The following is a 14,621-nucleotide window of genomic DNA, read 5'->3' on the forward strand; positions in this document are numbered from 1 at the left end:
TTATAATTATATGTACAAACATTAATGAATGCATATGATAGTGACTTAAGTCAGCTTACAATAGATAATATAATAAAAATTATTTATAGTAATAATATAACAAAAGTATTTGCAAATGCATTAGTGATATTTCTAATACATGAGCAAGTTGAATTTATTAATATAACAAAGCCCATAATATCCTTGGAAATTAATATTCTTAATAATTAGCTACTGGTTAAATGAAATATATAACAAAGAAACAATTAAATATGTCCTATTATTTCAAAGTTGTTTTTAAAAAACAAAGCACTTTAGTAGCTTTACCAGAGTAAACAAATGCTTCCTCGCATTTAATTCAACATTAAATCAGATGCCTCTCCATGTAGTTCTAAATTTTGTCTTCAATGTAGTCACAACAATTTTCTGTATCCAGCACCTGGAACAGTAATTATTATATCATAGGTGATATTCAGAAAATTCTGTTAAGTGTTGAATCAATAACTGAACCAATCAACGGATTCCTCAATGATAAAAAAAATTATTTTACTATATATTTACAAACTAAGTAAAAATAAAACTTAAAAACCTCCTTCATTTAATAATTTTAGTAGTACTCACATTATTCTATAAGATATAGATGTCTCAAATGAGAGGAAGTTATGAATTACATGGAATTGTGTTTAAAGCCTCACAAATAACAGTGGAGTTAGAATTGAAACTTTACATTTCTTCTCAAAATCCTTGGTGATAAGATACAATTTGTATCACCTTTCTTTATCTCCATATTTTCCCTCCATTTACCATTAATTTATCTTTTGAAGCCTTATCTTTAAAGAACTAGCTTTAAACTGACACTCTCAATAAAATGTTCTATTTCAATCATTCCTCCTCATCAAGGAATCAGATCAGTTCATGTTGGAGGTTCATTGTCATTCAAGATGACGAGTCAATTACGTTTTTGGGGATGCCTCTGTTCCACTGTTAAAACTGAAATATATTTATTTCAATCCATGTTGCTGTGCTTCTAGATTACTAACTACTAAATATTATAATTCAACATGAAGAAATATCTGAAGAGGTAAATATTGTATTCAAAAGCATTTAATCTACTAACTTATGAGTCTTTACTACTCATGACTTAAGGTCAGATATACTGACTAAATCACAATCAATATAAATACATACATATGTATACACACATTCTTATAGACTTGTTTTTCTTCAGCTTATGGATTTTTAACTTCCCTCTTGTTTTGTAAATGTGCTTGCTTATTATTTCATATCTTCCTTTTGCTTTTCATTTCTGTTGAATATGATTTGTTTGTCTAGCTTTTAAATTTTTACTATGGCTTTTCTTTCCAAGCATGTAATTGTTTATCCTTGGGCCTTCTCACACTTGTTGTTAGAAAGTGAGCTATTATCATATTTTGAATGACCTAATGAGCACACACAAACCGTCAGTATCTGACAGTCCAGTCGTGACTGATAAGAAATGAATCACATCCCATATCAATAGGAAGGCAAAGCTTCATTGTAGAAGTAAATTCATTCTGGTGTGTATATTGGGTTTCTGAATTACAACTAAATTACTACAGCAAGACGTTTCATGGCAGCAGTGCATTTAGATTGGTCTGTGAGAGAAGGTACTCATCACCTAATAAACAGCTGAATAAATCATAGAAAGATTAAAAAAAATGTATTTTTCCCCCATTGGGACTGAAAGTAGGTGGTTGAGACACTAAATAGTAGAAAGCGCTGTGCATATCAATTGTTTTTCAGTCTCTTCAGTGAATTAAGCTCTTGAGCCATTTGTCATGTGAATTAAGTGGAAATAGACATAAAACACTTAAAATATATTTTTTAGTGCTCAACCTGTGGGAATACACTTTTGTTTCAGGCTCCAGTGAGCTCCTTCCTCACTGCACCACAGAGGACTAATTCTTATTACAAATTCCATTCTGAATTTGGGGTTCCAATAATACCAAGACCTTTTTTGTATTTTGTCTCTATTATTCCACACTTTTATGAAGTGGCATTACTGTCAGTGTATTTTTTTAACACTTTCAGTAATATGATCAATCCCCTCTACCATCACCAGCATTCTAGAAATATGTGATCTCAATGAATGAAATCAATGAGATTGATCAAAAGCCAAATTTTAATTTTGATTAAAAGCATTCTGCATGTGTGTGTGAGAGAGAGAGAGAAAGAGAGAGAGAGTTTAGATTTATGCATGCTCTCACTCAAACAGCCAAAATAAAATTTTAAATATGGTGTTTGTCTGCTCAGTGTTTGAAAGTAAGTGACCTTCTCTCATCTAATGGATTTGTGAACATGAAGACATGAGGCTAGATTCTGGATGGTTTTTGTTGATTGTTGTTTACTTACTGCTAGATTTTCCCAAGAAAGCCCTTTGAAGAGCAAAAGCATAAGTCACTAAGGGACCTGGCACACTCAACATCCTCTGAGATGATCTTCTCATTCTTCAACATCTGAGCTCCAGATGCTTTAAATGCTAAATAAAATGTGTGTATTTTTACGGGATTATATTTGTTAGGGTATGTGTTTCTTTTTTCAGTTTGCTTCATTTTATCAGTAAGTCCATTAAAAAAAGAGAGAGATTAATTTAGATTGTCATTTCTTTTGTTAACCTATCCACTCATAATTCACCAATTAAAACTTATATTGCAAAAAAATCATCTCTTAAAACCTGAGTTTTTCTGAAGAACTTTGTGCCTGGAATTTTGGAGTCTTTTACTAAAACAACTAAAACAAAAAATATTGAAATTAATTACTTAACTGTATACACTGCAACTTCTTATGAATCTATTATAACTTCAAAATTAGGTTCTATCCTAATAAAATTGCTATTTTCACTCTTGCTACTGTGATAAATTTTTATTTTATTCAGTGCATTATTTAGTTAGTTTTTGTCCTTTTTCCTCATCACCTCAGCTACACAAATCTATTTCTTTTTGCTAATTCCTGATTCAAATACAGAAACAATGTAATAATTATTATTAATATAGAATAGTTACTCACTACATTGCTGTAATATACTTTTTAAAAATATAACTTTTAACAACTTTCTAATCTATTACATTGATGACAAACTGAGACTTGTGGTGAAAGGGGACATGTACAAGGTCAAATACCTGGCTAAATGAAGAAGCCAGGATCTGAATTTCTGTTTTGTAATTGGACGTTCTCCATTCTTTATGTCTGCATCATAATTGAAGGGACTTCAGTGATCATTAAGGCCAAACATCTCATTATAATGATGAAGACACTGAAATTCACAGGGGTCAAAGGCTTGCCTCCAGGAAGCAAAAGTTATAGTTTGAACTTGCCTTCAAGACGTTAATAGAATAATTATTACACTTAGTTTTAGTTGCTATGTCCTAGGTTTTCCTTGATCTTTTGATCTGAAATAAGCATGAGTTAGCATGTGACAACATAGATAATTGTCATTTTTTTTTCCCTCACACTAGGGCTACTGGAAGGAGTTGGCATCAGGTTGAAGTTGAAGAATGAATACTACAAATGCTGCTGTATTAAAAAAAAGGAAGACGAGAAAAAGACTCACAACTCCTAGAACAGCACACCTGGTAGGAACAAGAGGGCCATTTAAGTCTTACAGCATTCCTTCTTTTTTTTTAATATTTATTTTTTAGTTGTACACAACACATTTATTTTGTTTATTTATTTTTATGTGGTGCTGAGGATCAAACCCAGGGTCTCACACATGCTAGGCGAGTGCTCTACCACTGAGCCACAAACACAGCCCCAACATTCTTTCTTTGAAAGGAATATAAGGAGAAGTTGATAAGCTCCTCTTGACTGGTCCTTGATATTTCAATTTCCCCAAGTGTGAACAAAAATGAGGCCCAGATTATGGATTACACTGTCACGTTCTGTGAGATGAAACTTTTTTCCCTTTCTGAAAAAAAGGAACTGTTTTATAATATGTCAGCACATGTTGAAATGGCTGTCCTCATGCTTGCCCTCTTTTTCACCTTTACTGTTCCTTCCCTACTCTCAACTGCCTATCCTTTTCTATCTCACTAGTCTTCCTTAATCCCATTTCCATAACTTCACCAGTCTTCTTATGTTTTATATTGCTGTCTAGGGAGATATCTGTTGTCTACATCACAACAAATATATAGATGTGGACACATGGGAAAATGTATAAAAATGTAAGAAGAGAAAAAAGATACAGTTTAAGGGAGAGACACATTGTGAGGTACAAAGGATGAGAATTTGTAATTTTATAGAGATTTAATCAGATTTAGTCTTCAGGGAAATTATTTTATCAGTGGATAAAGAAGACTAGACTCAGCCTCCCTTCAGGTATATTAGATAGCTAGAGTATATTAAAAGAAAAAAGTAAGAAATATTCTGTAGAAATAGAGATGCTAGTGAGACCTAGTATAAGGAAAATTTAATATGAATATGTTCTTAAATTAAGAACAGGGTTGCAATTAGAAAGGAGTATAGTAGAGTAGAGGAAGAGGATCAAAATTGAAGAAGGAGAATGGAAAAGGTGAGGAACTATGGAATTAAATGAACCAAATATATTTCATATTCATGTATGAATATATCACAATGAATTCCAATTTGATGTGTAACTAAAATACATATTTTGTTTTGAAAAAGAAAATTAATAGAAGATCAATAGAGTAGAGGTAGAGGATTAGGGAGATGGAAGGAGAGAGTGGGGGTAGTAGTGGGCACTGAAAGGAAGAAAATTATGTTATATGTATTCATGAATATGTCAAAATGAACTCCACAATTATGTAAACTTATATTGCATTAATAAAACATTAAAAAACAAAGTTACATATCTTGCTGGTCTAAATTTGAAAAGCATTTTAGTTGACTGTTTGATATACAAGTACATAAAGAACATTCATATGAATTTAACTGTTCCCTGTGAAACCAAACACAGCAGTAAATAGTAACTGTTGAACTAAGTTCTACAACTTGAACAAAGAAATGAACAGTGACTCAGTAGCATAATGTTGACAATGGAAGCTGAGTCCTATTATCAAACAGCTTCAATCTTAAACCACTACAACTGGTGTTTCAGAGAGCAACACAAAAACAGGAAACGGTTAACAACCCCACCTCTTGCCCTTTCTGTCAGTACACATCTCAAGAAGAATTGAAAAGTAACCCTGTTGGACATAGAAAGTGGCCACTCAATCTGTTGAACTATTTTTACCACCGTTTAAAGATGATTCCTTCATTCTTCATTGAGTCCCCCATCCCCTTGCTAATGTGTATGTTCATGTGAATTCTTACCATGCTGGTTGATTCAGGGACATATATATGTATACTTATTTGTTTTTCTTTTCTCTCAGCTTTTGTGTTTTTTTTTAAAGATACAACTATTTTTTTCTAGCTTTGTTTTTTGAGGGTTCAAGATTTTTGGATTATATATTTTAAATTGGTTTTGTATAATTTTCATTTTGTCCCTGGGACAGTATAAAAGCAATTCTAAGAGAAAAAATCATAGCACTGAGTTCCTACATTAAAAAATTGGATATATCCAGAATAAATAATTTACTCTCCACTTCAAGGTCTTAGAAAAGAAGAACAAACTAACACACCAAACAGTAATAGACAGAAAAGAATTAAAATCAGAGCAAAAATCAATAAAGTTAAAAATAATAAAACAATACAGAGTTGGTATGCAACAAAGAATTGGTTCTTTAAAAAGATAAATAAGACTGATGAATCCATAGCTAAATTAACCAAAAGAAAGAGTGAGAAGGCTGAAATCAACAAGATTAGACATGGAAAAAGAGATATATCTACAGATACTTCTGAAATCCATATGATTATCAGAAACCTTTTTGGAAAATTTATACCTTAATAAACTGAAAAATCTGGTAGACACTGACAAATTTCTAAACGCATATGACCTGCCCAAATTGAATCAGAAAGATATCAAAAAGCAAAACAGGCCAATATTGAGCAATGAAATTGAAACACCACTTAAAAGCCTTCCAAAAATGAAAAGACCAGGACCAGATGGATTCTCAGCTGGGTTCTACCAGACCTTAACAGCAGAACCAACACGAGTCTTTCTCAAATTATTCTATGAAATTGAAAGAGAGGAAACACTCCCAAATACACTCTGTGCAGTCAGTATAATCCTAATACCAAAATCAGAAAAAGATGCTTCAGGTAAAGAAAACTACAGACCAATATCCTTGTTAAGCATAGAGGCAAAAATCCTTAATAAAATTTTTAACAAACCATGTTTCAGAACACATCAAAAATATAATACACCATGATCAAATGGGTTTCATCCTAAGGATGCAAAGTTGTTTCAACATAAGAAAATCAATCAATGCAATTCACCTTTTAAACATAATTAGGGATAAGAACCAGATGATCAGCCTATTAAATGTAGAAAAGACCCTTGGTAAAATTTAACACCCATACACATTAAATACACTGGAGAAGCTAGCGATGGAAGAAACCACTTCAACATTGTAAAGGACGTTTATGACACACCCCAAGCCAACATCGAACTAAATGGAGTTCATAACCCACTTGAACCAAATGTATGAAATATGATATGTCAAGAGCATTGTAATGTTTTTAGCAACCAATAAAAAATTAAATGTATTTTTTCTAAATTCAGGAACAAGAAAAGGCTTTTCATTCTCACAACTTCTATTCTATATAGCCCTCAAATATTAAGCCAGATTTATCAGGCAAGAAAAGTAAATCAAAGATATTCAAATAGGAAAAGAAGTCATCAAACTATATTTGCTAATGATACAATCCTATGTTTAGAGGACTCCAAACACTCCACCAGAAAACTTCTAGAGCTTACAAATGAGTTCAGCAAAGTAGTAGAATAAAAGATCAGAGGAGATCAGGTGTGTTCAGGGTAGTATGGTCTTAGTCCAGCATAGATCAACACCTTCAATTCAATACATTTCCTGTACTCCAACAGTGATTCAAATGAGGAGGAAATCAGAAAAATCATCCAATTCACAATAACTTCAAAATAAATGAATAACCAAATAAATAAAGTACAAAATATTTAGAAATTAGTCTAATCAAGGAAGCTAAAGATTTCTACAATTAAAATTATAGAACACAAAGAAATAAATTGAAGACCTAAGAAGATGAAAAGATAGATATATCATGTTCTTGGATAAGTAGAATAAATATTATCAAAATAGCCATACTCCTAAAAGCAATATACAGATTCAATGCACTCCCCATCAAAATTCCAATCACATATTTCACAGAATTAAACAAAACAATTCTTAAGTTAATTTGGAATAATAAGAAACCCAAAATAGTCAAAGCAATACTGAGCAAGAAAAGTGACACAGGAGGGATTACATTACGTGATTTGAAATTATACTGCAGAGTTGTAGTAACACAAACATAATGATTTGTGTATCAAAATAGACATGAACATCAATGAAATAGATTTCCATAGAAAGTACAGAAACAAATCCACATAACTATAGCCATCTGATGTTTGAAAAAGTTGCCAAAAATAAGTTTTTAATAAAGGTAGCCTTTTAAACAAGTATAATTCCAAAATTGGATAGCTATATGTAGAAAAAGTGAAACAAGATCCCTCTCACCCTATACAAAAATCAAAAAATAGATCAAAGACAGGAATTAGATGAGAAAATTTACAACTTCTAGAAGAAAACCCAGAGTCACACTCTATCATATAGATTATGGCACTAACTTCCTCAATAAGATCCACAAAGCCCAAGACATAAAACCAAGAATAAATAAGTGGGATGCACAGCAAATGGAGTGGGAGAAAATCTTGGCCAGGTAGACCTCTGAAAGAGGATTAATATCTGGAATCTATAAAAAAACTCAAAAACTTAATATCCCCCTATACAAAATAAATAAGTAAATGAATAAATAAATAAATAAATAAATAAATAAATAAATAAATCCCAATCAATAAATGGGCTAAAGAACTAATCAGAAACTTCTGAAAAGAAGAAACACAAATGGCCAATAAATATATGAAAAACGTTCAATATATCTAGGAATATTTCTCTGGAATGCAAATTCAAACTATATTAAGATTTCAACACTCCAATAATAATGGCAATGATCAAGAATATGATCAATAATAAATGCTGGTAAAGTTGTTTGGAAAAATATCTACACTTGTACATTGTTGGTAAGACTGCAAAGTAGTATAGCCACTCTAGAAATCAGTATGGAGATTTTTCAGTAAACAAGGGATGGAACCATCCTACGACCCAGCTATTCCACTCCTTGTTATTTTCCCAAAATATCTAAAATCAGAACACTGTAGTGATACACCCATATCAATATTTATAGCAGCACAATTCATAAGAGCTAAATTATGGAATCACCAAGATGCTTCTCCATAAAAGAAAGGATTAAAAACATTTTGACACATTTTTTTATCCATTCACAAGGACACAGGAATTCTATTCAGCTATTACAAAAAGGGAGAAACTATGACATTTGACAGTAAATGGATGAAAATGGAGAATATCATACTAAGTGAAATTTGCTAAGCTCAAAACTCAAAGGTCAAATGCTCCATCTCATCAGTAGAAGCTAGAGTAAAACTAAAGGAAGGCAGAAGGAACAATAGGTTAACATGGAGTTAAAGGGAAGATCAATATTTTACAAGAGGGATATTAAGGGCCAAGTAGAGGGAAGGGTAAGGAGAGGCCATGCAGAATTAATTCATATATATATATATATATATATATATTTATTTATAAATATTGTCAAAATAGCCATACTCCTAAAAGCAATATACAGATTCAATGCACTCCCCATCAAAATGCCAATCACATATATATCTTTTCATCTTCTAAGGTCTTCAATTTATTTCTTCAGTGTTCTACAATTTTCTTTCTTTTTTTTAAATTTTTTTATTGGTTGTTCAAAACATTACAAAGCTCATGACATATCATCTTCCATACATTTGATTCAAGTGGTTTATGAACTCCCATTTTTACCCCAAATACAAGTTGCAGAATCACATCGGTTACAAATCCACATTTTTACATAATACCATATTAATGACTGTTGTATTCTGATACCTTTCCTATCCCCTACTATCCCCCCTCCCCTTCCCTCTCATCGTCCCTCTCTATCCCATCTGCTGTTGTTTAATTTTCTCCCTTGTTTTTTTTTTTCCTCTTTCCCCTCACAAACTCTTATATGTAATTTTGTGTAACAATGATGGTCTTCTATTTCCATACAGTTTCCCTTCTCTCTCCCTTTCTCTCCCCCCACTTGTCTCTGTTTAATGTTAATCTTTTCCTCATGCTCTTCTTCCCTGTTCTGATCTTAGTTGCTCTCTTTATATCAAAGAAGACATTTGGCATTTGTTTTTTAAGGATTGGCTAGCTTCACTTAGCATAATCTGCTCTAATGCCATCCATTTCCCTGCAAAATCCATGATTTTGTCGTTTTTTAGTGCTGCATAATAGTTCATTGTGTATAAATGCCACAGTTTTTTAATCCATTCATCTATTGAAGGGCATCTAGGTTGATTCCAAAGTCTAGCTATTGTGAATTGTGCTGCTATGATCATTGATGAGGCAGTATACCTATAGTATGCTCTTTTAAGGTCCTCAGGGAATAGACCGAGAAGGGCAATAGCTAGGTCAAATGGTGGTTCCATTCCCAGCTTTCCTAGGAATCTCCATACTGCTTTCCATATTGGCCGCACCAATTTGCAGTCCCACCATCAATGTACAAGTGTACCCTTTTCCCCACATCCTCGCCAGCACTTATTGTTGCTTGACTTCATAATGGCTGCCAATCTTACTGGAGTGAGATGGTATCTTAGGGTGGTTTTGATTTGCATTTCTCTGACTGCTAGAGATGGTGAGCATTTTTTCATGTACTTATTGATTGATTGTATGTCCTCCTCTGAGAAGTGTCTGTTCAGGTCCTTGTCCCATTTGTTGATAGGGTTGTTTGTTATCTTATTGTTTAATTTTTTTAGTTCTTCGTATATTCTGGATATTAGGGCTCTATCTGAAGTGTGAGGAGTAAAAATTTGTTCCCAGGATATAGGTTCCCTATTTACCTCTCTTATTGTTTCTCTTGCTGAGAATAAACTTTTTAGTTTAAGTAAGTCCCATTTGTTTATTCTTGTATTTAACTCTTGGGCTATGGGCGTCCTATTAAGAAATTTGGAGCCCGACCCCACAATGTGTAGATCAGAGCCAACTTTTTCTTCTATCAGGTGAAGAGTCTCTGATTTGATATCTAGCTCCTTGATCCATTTTGAATTAACTTTTGTGCATGGCCAGAGAAAGGGGTTCAGCTTCATTTTGTTGCATATGGATTTCCAGTTTTCCCAGCACCATTTGTTGAAGATGCTATCCTTTCTCCATTGCATGCTTTTAGCGCCTTTATAAAATATAAGAAAGTTGTAACTTTGTGGATTGGTCTCTGTGTGCTCTATTCTGTTCCATTGGTCCACCTGCCTGTTTTGGTACCAGTACCATGCTGTTTTTGTTACTATTGCTCTGTAGTACAGTTTGAAATCTGGTATTGCTATACCTCCCGATTCACACTTCGTGCTTAGTATTGCTTTTGCTATTCTGGGTCTTTTATTTTTCCATATGAATTTCATGATAGCTCTATCTATTTCTACAAGAAAAGCCATTGGGATTTTGATTGGCATTGCGTTGAAACTGTAGAGAACTTTGGGCAATATCGCCATTTTGATGATGTTGGTTCTGCCTATCCATGAACAGGGTACATTTTTCCATCTTCTAAGATCTTCTTCTATCTCTCTCTTTAGGATTCTGTAGTTTTCTTTCTTTCTTTTTTTTTTTTTAAAAGAGAGAGTGAGAGAGGAGAGAGAGAGAGAGAGAATTTTTTTAATATTTATTTTTTAGTTCTCTGCGGACACAACATCTTTGTTGGTATATGGTGCTGAGGATCGAACCCGGGCTGCACGCGTGCCAGGCGAGCGTGCTACCACTTGAGCCACATCCCCAGCCCTGTAGTTTTCAATGTATATATCTTTACCTCTTTTGTTAGGTTGATTCCCAATTATTTTATTTTATTTTTTTAGGATATTGTGAATGGGGTGGTTTTCCTCATTTCCATTTCAGAAGTTTTGTTGCTGATATACAGGAATGCCTTTGATTTATGTGTGTTGATTTTATATCCTGCCACTTTGCTGAATTCATTTATTAGTTCTAGTAGTTTCTTTGTAGACCCTTTTGGGTCTTCTAGGTATAGGATCATGTCATCCGCAAATAGTGATATTTTAAGTTCTTCTTTTCCTATTTTTATGCCTTTAATTTCTTTTGTCTGTCTAATTGCTCTGGCTAGTATTTCAAGGACTAAATTAAATAGAAGTGGTGAGAGAGGGCATCCCTGTCTTGTTCCAGATTTTAGCGGGAATGCCTTCAGTTTTTCTCCATTTAGAATGATGCTAGCCTGAGGCTTAGCATATATAGCTTTTACAATGTTGAGGTAAGTTCCTGTTATCCCCAGTTTTTCTAGAGTTTTGAACATAAAAGGATGCTGTACTTTGTCGAATGCTTTTTCGGCATCTATGGAGACAATCATATGGTTCTTATTTTTAAGTCTATTGATGTGGTGAATAATATTTATTGATTTCTGTATATTGAACCAACCTTGCATCCCAGGGATGAATGCTACTTGATCATGGTGTACAATTTTTTTGATATGCTTTTGTATTCGATTCACCAGGATTTTATTGAGAATTTTTGCATCTATGTTCATTAGAGATATTGGTCTGTAGTTTTCTTTCTTTGAAGTGTCTTTGTCTGCTTTTGGGATCAGGGTGATATTGGCCTTAGAGAATGAATTTGGAAGAGCTCCTTCTTTTTCTATTTCTTGAAATAGCTTGAAAAATATTGGTATTAATTCTTCTTTGAAGTATTAATTGGTATTAATTCTTCTTTGGTAGTCTTTTGATGGCTTCTTCTATTTCTTCCTTTGTTATTGGTCTATTTAAATTGTGTGTGTCTCCCTGACTCAATCTGGGCAGCTCAAATGACTTAAGAAATTTATTGATGTCTTCACTGTCTTCTATTTTATTAGAATATAGGGTTTCAAAATACTTTCTAATTATCTTCTGTATTTCTGTAGTGTCTGTTGTGATATTGCCTTTTTCATCCCGTATGTTAGTAATTTGAGTTTTCTCTCTTCTTCTCTTCATTAGCATGGCTAAGGGTCTGTTGATCTTATTTATTTTTTCAAAGAACCAACTTTTAGTTTTATCAATTTTTTCAATGTTTTTTTTTTTGTTTCAATTTCGTTGATTTCCGCTCTGATTTTAATTACCACCAGCACCAGCGGGGACACCAATGGTCTTAGCTGCCAGATTCTGAAGGTGTGCCCACCAAAGGGGTTCCGGAAAAAACTAAACTATTGACTCCCAGACCACAGCTCCACAGTACGGGGGCTTAGATGAATGACAGAGAGAGTGCTCAGTCGTTAGGGAAATAGAGCACTTGGTGGGGCTGAAAGTTTAACCAAATCCTTGGGGACCTGCCTCCGGTGAGCAGGACCTGGCTGGCTGGCAGGAGGAAGGGGAGGAGGGGCCGTAGAAGTGAAAAGGCTCTGGACCAACAGGATTGAGAGACTCCCAGGAGCCGCCTTACAGGGATTGCTATTGACACATTGAGGGCAAAACTCAGCCTGGAGGGCACAGCTTTGCCTACGGGAAGAGAAGAAAATGGATCTCTAAGACCTAATTTTATTTCTTATTTTATTGTGGTGAGCCGTTTCTGTGAACTGTGGCCGCCATTACAAGATGGCGCTGGTTTCCCCTGTAGTCTGTGACAAACAACTCCTTATCAGAATGAGTTGGCACGCTGTGACTTGGCACCCTATGAGAAAAGTCCACGTGGCAGTTGTGCATTGGGGCTTTATCTGCTTTATTAAGGCTGGGGCACACGGGAGTAGTAGTAGTGGCAGTAGTAGTAGCAGTAGTAGTAGTGGCAGTAGGAGTAGCAGTAGAAGTAGTAGTAGGAGTAGCAGTAGAAGCTAAAAGACATGTCAATACAAAGGCCTGAATAAACTGCTGAAAGAAGAAAAAGTATCAAGGACCTGAATAAACTGCTGAAAGAAGATTCCTGAGTTGCGTCCTCCTTGCGGGCAAGGGGTCGTGACAAGTGGTGCCAAAACCCGGGAACCAGAACTTTCAGTCAGTCAGGGGTGGTGCACCGGTTAGTCCCAGGTAAGTGGGATCTGCGATCAAAGCAGGGATAGTCCCAGTAAGTGGGATCCGCGTCCAAAGCGGGGTCAGCTCCTCTACAAAGAAAGAGAGAGCCTCACATTTATTGCAGCTGCACTGTGTACTTTCACTTTTGTTTTCTGTGTTTCTTTTGTTGTGTCATTTCGCTTTTGTTTTTTGTGCTTCTTTTGTTGTTGTGTCATCTGTAGATAAAGAGAGAGCGGAAAAAAAAATAAATAAATAAATAAGACGCTCCTCTGTAAATAAGGAGAGAGCGGAGTTTTGTATTTTCACTTTCTTTATACTGCTTGGAACAGTATGGGTGCTACTCCCTCAAGCCCAATTTTGCTGGCCTTGGACGAGTTACTGCGTTCTAAGGGACTTAAAGTGAAGCGGAGCACATTACAGAGGTTTTTAGAAGAGACTGACTCTGTAGCTCCTTGGTTTGCTTTTTCAGGGAGTCTCACGATTTCCAGTTGGGACAAATTAGGGAAAGATCTGGATTTCGCTTACAAACAAGGAACTTTAAGGGGCAGTACCATTCCGCTTTGGAAATTAGTGAGGGGGTGTATAATGGATGGTAAATGCCAGAAAGCTGTGAGCGAGGGTCAGGCTGTTCTTGAGCAATTGCATGAAGAAAAATCGGAGGGGTCACATAGCGAGGTAGCAGAAAGTCTTAGGAGTAAGAGTGGTGAACTGATAAGGGAGTCTGAAGTTAAACAGAGGAGAAGGCTCTATCCGGACTTGACTGAGTTAAAAACTCCCAAGGACACAAGTAGCTCAGACAGTTCTGAGGAATTAGATCCACCCTAGCCGCTCTCAACCCCGCCTTCTCATCTTCCCCCTCCCTATCAGGCCCACAGAAAAGTCTTAATTGACCTTCTCCAGAATATTCACCATGGCTTATTTTAGGACTTTCAACAAAAGAATCTCTACAAAAAAGGTTTAATGTAGATAAACTTCCTATTTTCATTGTTGCCCTGTTTTATTTGGCTACTGTCTGAAAAAATCAGCATTCCAGGCACTGGACACTCCCTTACTAGTTTTTCACAAAAATATGTAACAAGGCCTCTGGCCTTGAGCTGGGCTTCACAGTGCTGACTACATTTCTAAGATAAGGGAGTTACTAACTGGGCTCCATGGTTACAGTGGCAGGAGGAAGAATTGGAAAGGGAGATAGAGGAACTGGAGGGTCGATTGAAAAAGTCAAGATTTAAAGCACCTACAGCCCTGATGCTGTCACGCTCCCTCCTTATAACCCCGATTGGGACAAGGACAACCCCAGAAGGCTGGGGGATGTTCAGTGGCAGCCTAAGACGGCCCAAACTTCCCAGTAATTAAAAACTTGGATGGACAGCCGGCCAGAGTGCATGTTCCTCTAGCCTTTAAGGATATTAAGCAACTAAAGGAGGCA

Source organism: Urocitellus parryii, chromosome 1 (assembly GCF_045843805.1).
Source record: "Urocitellus parryii isolate mUroPar1 chromosome 1, mUroPar1.hap1, whole genome shotgun sequence".
NCBI classification, from domain to species: domain Eukaryota; kingdom Metazoa; phylum Chordata; class Mammalia; order Rodentia; family Sciuridae; genus Urocitellus; species Urocitellus parryii.